We start from the raw sequence: 7,053 nt of genomic DNA on the forward strand, positions 1-7,053 counted from the left end.
ATTCAAGTTTTAATTGGACAGAAGAAATAAGTGTACTTTTCCACCTGAAAGGTGGAACTCTCAGTCTAAGACCTCAAAAGACATGCTGTGATTAGTAGAAAGAAGTACTGACTGTGTATGTTGTCCTTTTGGTTTTGCTTTTCTTTATTGTGTAGCTTTAAACACGTAGTGGCTGACATCTTCTTTAGCAGAGTACTGTTTCTGAAAGGCTCCTGAAATTATCTTGACATTCTGATGTCAAGATAATTTATCCATTCAACAATATATCGAGCATAAGCTATTTGCCAGACTTTAGGTTTGTCCCTAGGGTCATTTGTTTTGTTATCTTATCTAAGAAGCATTTTTAAAAATGTATTAAGAAAATTTAACATTTTATACGCTATGATGCCACAAAATACAAAACTTTAAAGTACCAACATTAACATTAACTATCTACATATTATATTCAAAATGTTTTGAGAAATTGCTTTTTCCATGCTGAGGAAATAGCTCAGTGGCACAGTGCCTGCCTGGTAAGCACAAGGTCCTGAATTTAATTCTCAAAAAATAGGAACTGCTTAAAAAAAAAAAAAAAGAAAAAGAAAGAAAGAAACTGCTTTATCCTTTTTTTTTTTTTTTGAAGGAAAATATTAATTGGCCAATAGTGATTGTTTATTTTTAAGGAATATAAAATGTGATGTTTTGGTATGTGTGTATATTGTGAAATAATTAAATCAAGCTAATTAGTATACCCATCACCTAACATATTTATTCTTTGTAATAAACACATAGAAAATTTACTCTCTTACCAATTCTGAAATATATAATAATTACTAGTTACTATAATCACCAGGCAGTAGATTTCAAATACTTATTTCTTCGGTCCAAATGAAACTTGTATCCTTTGACCATTATCTCTTGAGTCCACCTATTATAGTTTTTTAAAATTTTCTTTTTCTAGAAATGTAACAAGTATTACAGGGAGAAGACCAAATGGCTAACAAAGCTGAAACTATGTTCAACTTTACTGGAAGTCTGAGGAAGGCAAATGGCCCTTTAAATTTGGAAAGGCTAATGTTTCTAGGTTGGAGAGGTTGTAGAAGAATAAAATGTCTCAAATCCATTACAAGGGATCTAAGTTAGTATAGCCCTAGAGGGAGGGCATGTGTTGACAATATCTGTGAAGTTTTAATTGTTTATACCTTTCTTTCCAACAAACCCACTCCTTGTTAAGCTGGAGAGATTGTTGTACAAGTGAACTAGGATACAGGTGCAGATACTCCTTGTTTACTGAAACATTGTAATAGTAGAAACTAGAAACAATGGTCATATTTAAGGGAATTTACAAAATTGTTATTTTTTAAAATTTTATTTATTTATTTATTGTATTTTTAGGGAAGGGTCTACAGCGTGTTCAGAGTCTCATTGCTAGATCGGATTTGCAACGTTTCACCTGTTTACAGCCTCCCAAGAACTGGGATTACAGGTGCACACTACCATGCCCAATCTCAATTGCTGTCTCAGCATGCTCTGGGGGGCGGGGCTGGCATGGCAGACCCAGGGATCGAACCCCCAGCCCCTGAGCCTGCTTGCAGGTGTTTTAATCCGCTGAGCTATTTGGCCAGCCCCCAAATTATTATTTGAATAGAGGAATATTATAGAACAGCTAAGAGAAATGAACCAAGTACCAGGGCCAGTCAAATAGCTCAGCAGATTAAAGCACCTGCAAGCAGGCACAGGGGCTGGGGGTTTGATCTACTGGCCTGCCATGCCAGCCCTGCTCCTGGGCATGCTGAGATGGCAATTGCGACTGAGTGCAGTGGCACGCGTCTGTAACCCCAGCTCTTGGGAGGTGGTAAACAGGTGGATCACTACAAGTCCGATCTAGTATTGAGACCCTGAAGATCCTGTAGACCCATCCCCCACCCAAAAAAACACACAAAAAGGTGTTGAACTAAGTACCATCATCTCTTAGTTTCTGGGTAGGATTGGGTCTGTGATCCTGTACAGAGGCCAGAATCTGCAGAAGCTCGAGCCCAGTATATAAAATGGCTTATTAATCTTTGTACATAATCTACCCTTATTCTTGCATATATTTTAAATCATGTCTGGTTACTTATAATACCTAATACAATGTAAATGCTTTGCAAATAACTCTTATGCTGTATTGTTTAGAGAATAATAAGAAAAAATAATTTGTACATGTTCAATAAGGATGTAATTTTAAAAAATTTCAGTCTTTGGTTGCTTGAATCCACTGATGCAGAACCCGAGGCTATGGGGGGCTGAATGTACACATACACGGCACAGGTAGATTTAAAAACATAGTGTAATGGAAATTAATGAGACTCCTAGTAGGCAGGAAGGACAGTAGCCCCAAAATAGCTTCTGTAGAGTTGGGCCTCTTTATAGGATCACAGACTCAGTCCCACACAGAAACCAAGAGATGATGGTACTTGGTTCATTTCTCTTAGCTGCTCTGCAATATTCCTCTATTAAAATAACAATTTTGCAAATTCCCATAACGATGGCCATTGGAACTGTGTCTAGTTTCTACTATTACAATGTTTCAGTAAACAAGGAGTATCTGTACCTGTATCCTAGTTCACTTGTACAACAATCTCTCCAGCTTCTAATGTGTAACAAGGAGTGGAATTGTTGGGTTGAAAGGTATAAACAATTAAAACTTCACAGATATTGCCAACACATGCCCTCCCTCTAGGCTGTACCAACTTAGATCTCCTGTAATGGATTTGAGACATTCTATTTTTCTACAGCCTCTCCAACATTGATACCGTTAGACTTCCCAAATTTAAAGTCAGGAATCCCCAAATGGAGTCTGCTCAGCCACGACCCTTCAGTGGTCACTCCTGCTCTGTCTCTGACTTTCAGTACATATACACATATGTAAGAGTATAACGTGACACTCTAGAGAGATACATAGTATTTATTTGGTACAGGGTCTCACTAAGCAGCTTGGACTCATAGGGATCCTCCTGTCTCAGCCTCCCGAGTTTTGGGATTACAGGTGTGTGCCGCCATGCCTGGTTTCAGAGCATGGCACAGGACTGGCACGGTATGTGGTACTGGGGATCGAATCCACGTCCTTGTGCTTGCCAGGCAGGTGCTTAGACTACTGAGCTTTCTCCCTGGCCCTAGAAAGATATATAATGAATTTATAAAAGTGATTGCTTCTGAAGAGAAAGGGAGGGAAAATGGTCTGGACTGGGATTGGGAGAAGAAAAAAGGTGTTTTGATTTTATCCATAATGTTTTATTTCTTACAGAAAAGGCAATTTGTCAAAATGATAACAGTGATCAATTCTGGATGTTGATGCACAGGCATTTATAGCATTCTTTGCATTTTTCTCTAGTATGAGGTTGTAAAAAAAAATAGACAAGACCCATTCTTTCTTTGAGGAGCAGTTTTCTACTTTGTGCCTTCAGCTGGTAAGCTGTGCTCAGTTCAGCCCACACGACAGCCACAGAGGAGTCTACGAACAAAGCTTGTATAACCCTCTGCATGACTGCACAATGCATTCACCATGCCGGCCCACAATAACTGGACAGCAAAATTATTGCTGGACAGAGGGCCCCTCTGTTGACCTTCAGAACAGTTGGATAGTCCGCTTGGTTAATCTCATCACGATTATGTAATTAGGAGGTTGAGCCGAGCCTAATGAACCAGTATGCTGTTGATGAAAGTATGCCGTCATCAAAACTGTGTTACATGAAGGTCTTTGAGATATGGTGTTGTATGTGTGTGTGCGTGTGTGGGGGAGGGAGAGAGGGAGACAAAGACCGAGAAACGGAGAGCTTTTTTAAGATAGCAAAACTGGGGACTGGGGAGATGGCTCAGTGGAATAAGGGCTTGCCTGGCAAGTGCAAGGGCCTGAGTTCCGCCAAAAAAAAAAAAAGTCAAAAAAAGATACCAAACTTTCTATAAACTATGCTTTGAGACCTTTAGTCTTTCCAAATAATGTATCTCTTCTCCCCAGGATGTGCTGACCTACACCTCCGTGTACCTCTCACTTGGCGACCCCAGCAGGTCAGTCTGGCAGCAAAATATCCATGAAAGGCATGGAGCTGCAGAAATACCAGTTTAAAAAAAAAAAAAAAAGCTGAAAGTGCAGTACAGTTGTAGAGCTTTGCCTAACACACACACACACACACACACACACACACACACACACACACACTTGCATGCATTTATGTATGAAAGAGAAAAAAAGCAGCCCGGCAAGTATGTAAGTGAAAAAGCAACATTCAACATTCCAACTGAACAGAACCTGGAATTACTTGACAAAAGTCGGATATTCGAAGAACTAGCTTTGGAGGCTCAGCCTTTTATTTTTAAAGAAAAAATTAAAAGCTACATAACTTAGCCCTGAGGAAGATGGGAGTTGAACAGGATTTCTGTCCAACAATATGAAACCTAAGACTATCCCAGGTCAAGTGCAAAGTTAATTCAGCATTCCCAGTGAAGTTTTGTCTCTCCATGACTTTGTATTTTCAAGATTGAAGCCTACTCTGGTTGGTGCGCTCCAGCTCCCAGTTGGTGTTGTAGTAGATTCACTCCCGTGCCTCAGCCTCCCCACACCCAGAACCCGCGCACAGCGATCCCCAGGGGAGGAGGGCCGCCCAGGGCGCCCACATGTTCCGCGGCACAGCCCCGCGGACACCGGAGCCCTAGGGCAACGCCAACTGGGAGCTGAGCGCACTAACCAGAATGGCCTGGAGCGCTGTGAGGGTGAGCAAGACAAGCTGTTGCACTGCTACGCATCTTGGCGCAACAGCTCAGGCACCATCAAGCTTGTCAAGAAGGGCTGCTGGCTGGACGACTTCAACTGCTACGACAGGCAGGAGTATGTGGCCACCGAGGAGAACCCCCAGGTGTATTACTGCTGCTGTGAAGGCAACTTCTGCAAGGAGCGCTTCACCCACCTGCCGGGAGCCGGGGGGCCCAGAAGTCATGTAAGAGCCCCCCGCCCCAACAGGCCCTACCCTACTCAGGGTGCTGGCCTACTCGCTGCTGCCCACTGGGGGCCTCTCCCTTGTCGTCCTGCTGGCCTTCTGGATGCATCGACATCGCAAGCCCCCCTATGGCCATGTGGACATCCATGAGGACCCTGGGCCTCCACCTCCACCTCCTCTGGTGGGCCTGAAGCCACTGTAGCTATTGGAGATCAAGGTTCGTGGGCACTTTGGCTATGTCTGGAAGGCCCAGCTCATGAATGACTTTGTGGCTGTCAAGATCTTTCCACTCCAGGACAAGCAGTCATAGCAGAGTGAACAAGAGATCTTCAGCACACCTGGCATGAAGCATGAAAACTTGTGGCAGTTCATTGCTGCTGAGAAGCGAGGTTCCAAACTCGAGGTAGAGCTATGGCTCATCACGGCCTTCCATGACAAGGGCTCCCTCACAGATTACCTCAAAGGGAACATCATCACATGGAATGAACTGTGTCACGTGGCAGAAACAATGTCACGAAGCCTCTTGTACCTGCATGAGGATGTGCTCTGGTGCCGTGGTGAGGGCCACAAAGCCATCAATTGCCCATAGGGACTTTAAGAGCAAGAATGTATTGCTGAAGAGTGACCTCACAGCCGTGCTGGCTGACTTTGGCCTGGCTGTTCGGTTTGAGCCAGGGAAATAGCCAGGGGATACCCATGGCCGGGTAGGCACCAGACGGTACATGGCCCCTGAGGTGCTTGAGGGAGCCATCAACTTCCAATGAGACGCCTTCCTGCGCATTGACATGTATGCTATGGGCCTGGTGCTGTGGGAGCTGGTGTCTCACTGCAAGGCAGCAGATGGACCCATGGACGAGTATATGTTCCCCTTTGAGGAGGAGATCGGCTAGCACCCTTCTCTGGAGGAGCTGCACGAGGTGGTTGTGCACAAGAAGATGAGGCCTGCCATTAAGGATCACTGGCTGAAGCATCTGGGTCTGGCCCAGCTCTGTGTGACCATTGAAGAGTGCTGGGACCATGGTGCAGAGGCTCGCCTGACTGTGGGCTGTGTGGAGAAGCAAGTGTCCCTGATCTGGAGGTTGGTCAATGGCACTACCTCAGACTGCCTTGTCTCTCTGCTGACCTCCATCACCAACGTGGACCTGCCCCCTAAAGAGTCTAGCATCTAAGCCCAGGATGTGTCTCTCCAGACTCAGTGGATCTGAAGAAAATAAGTTGTGTTTTGTTTTGGAAATCTTATAAAACCAACAAACACATAAAATGCAGCTGCTATTTGACCTTGAAAAAAAAAAAAAAAGATTGAAGCCTAGAGAAACGTTGAAAGACTATCCAGTGAAGGTTTGAAGGTAACTGCTCCAACAAAATATTGGAAAATAACTTGTGTGAGAGGAAAAAAAAAACCCTAAAAATATAGGAATCTAGATATAAGCTTTTTTATATTGTTACAACAGCCAAAAGCCGGGCTGAGGTCAACCTAGATGTCTCTCAAAAAATGAGTGGCCAAACCAACCACACAAGATCTATTACATGAGATAAAGAAGGAAACACCCAAATGCTGGGGGTATAGCTCAGCGGCATAAGCGCCAGCCTGCCAAGCTAATGTCCTGAGTCAGATCCCGGGTACCAAAAAAGAAATATCCAGGTGTATTCTGTGTACTCTCACAAGAAGGAAAAACAGTACCCTTGTCTTGAGCTAGCTGCAAACTTCCTAAAGCTGTCTCCCTTTCAAGGCCACCATCACTGGGAAAGCCAGGAAGGAGGCTGAAGCTTCGGATATGCTCCAGCACCTGTGATAGCCAGCTCCTTGCTGCCTGATGATGTCCATCCTCATGTCCCCAGGGTGCATTGCTGACCGAAACAGCCTCAGGACAGAGGTTCTTCTGCAGGACTCACATGATTTGCTGTTTGGTGGCCCAAGCCCTGCAGGACTCACATGATTTGTTGTTTGGTGGCCCGAGCCTTGTAGGCTTCCTGGTGTGCTTTGCCTCTGGTGGAAGATTCCCAGGACTCAGATGCTAGCTGCCCTGCAGGAACCACATCAGGGTCCAGAGGGCCAGCGGCTTCCGGGCTGAGAGACCTTGGGCTGCCCGTGGGGCCTGCT

General features: G+C 44.5%; 1 pseudogene; it reads left to right on the forward strand.

Moving 5' to 3' along the window:
- Positions 1-2,506: 2,506 nt before the first annotated feature.
- Positions 2,507-6,121, forward strand: LOC101590094 (annotated as a pseudogene).
- Positions 6,122-7,053: the final 932 nt, after the last annotated feature.

This window comes from Octodon degus, unplaced genomic scaffold (genome assembly GCF_000260255.1).
Source record: "Octodon degus isolate 3935 unplaced genomic scaffold, OctDeg1.0 scaffold00074, whole genome shotgun sequence".
NCBI lineage: Eukaryota > Metazoa > Chordata > Mammalia > Rodentia > Octodontidae > Octodon > Octodon degus.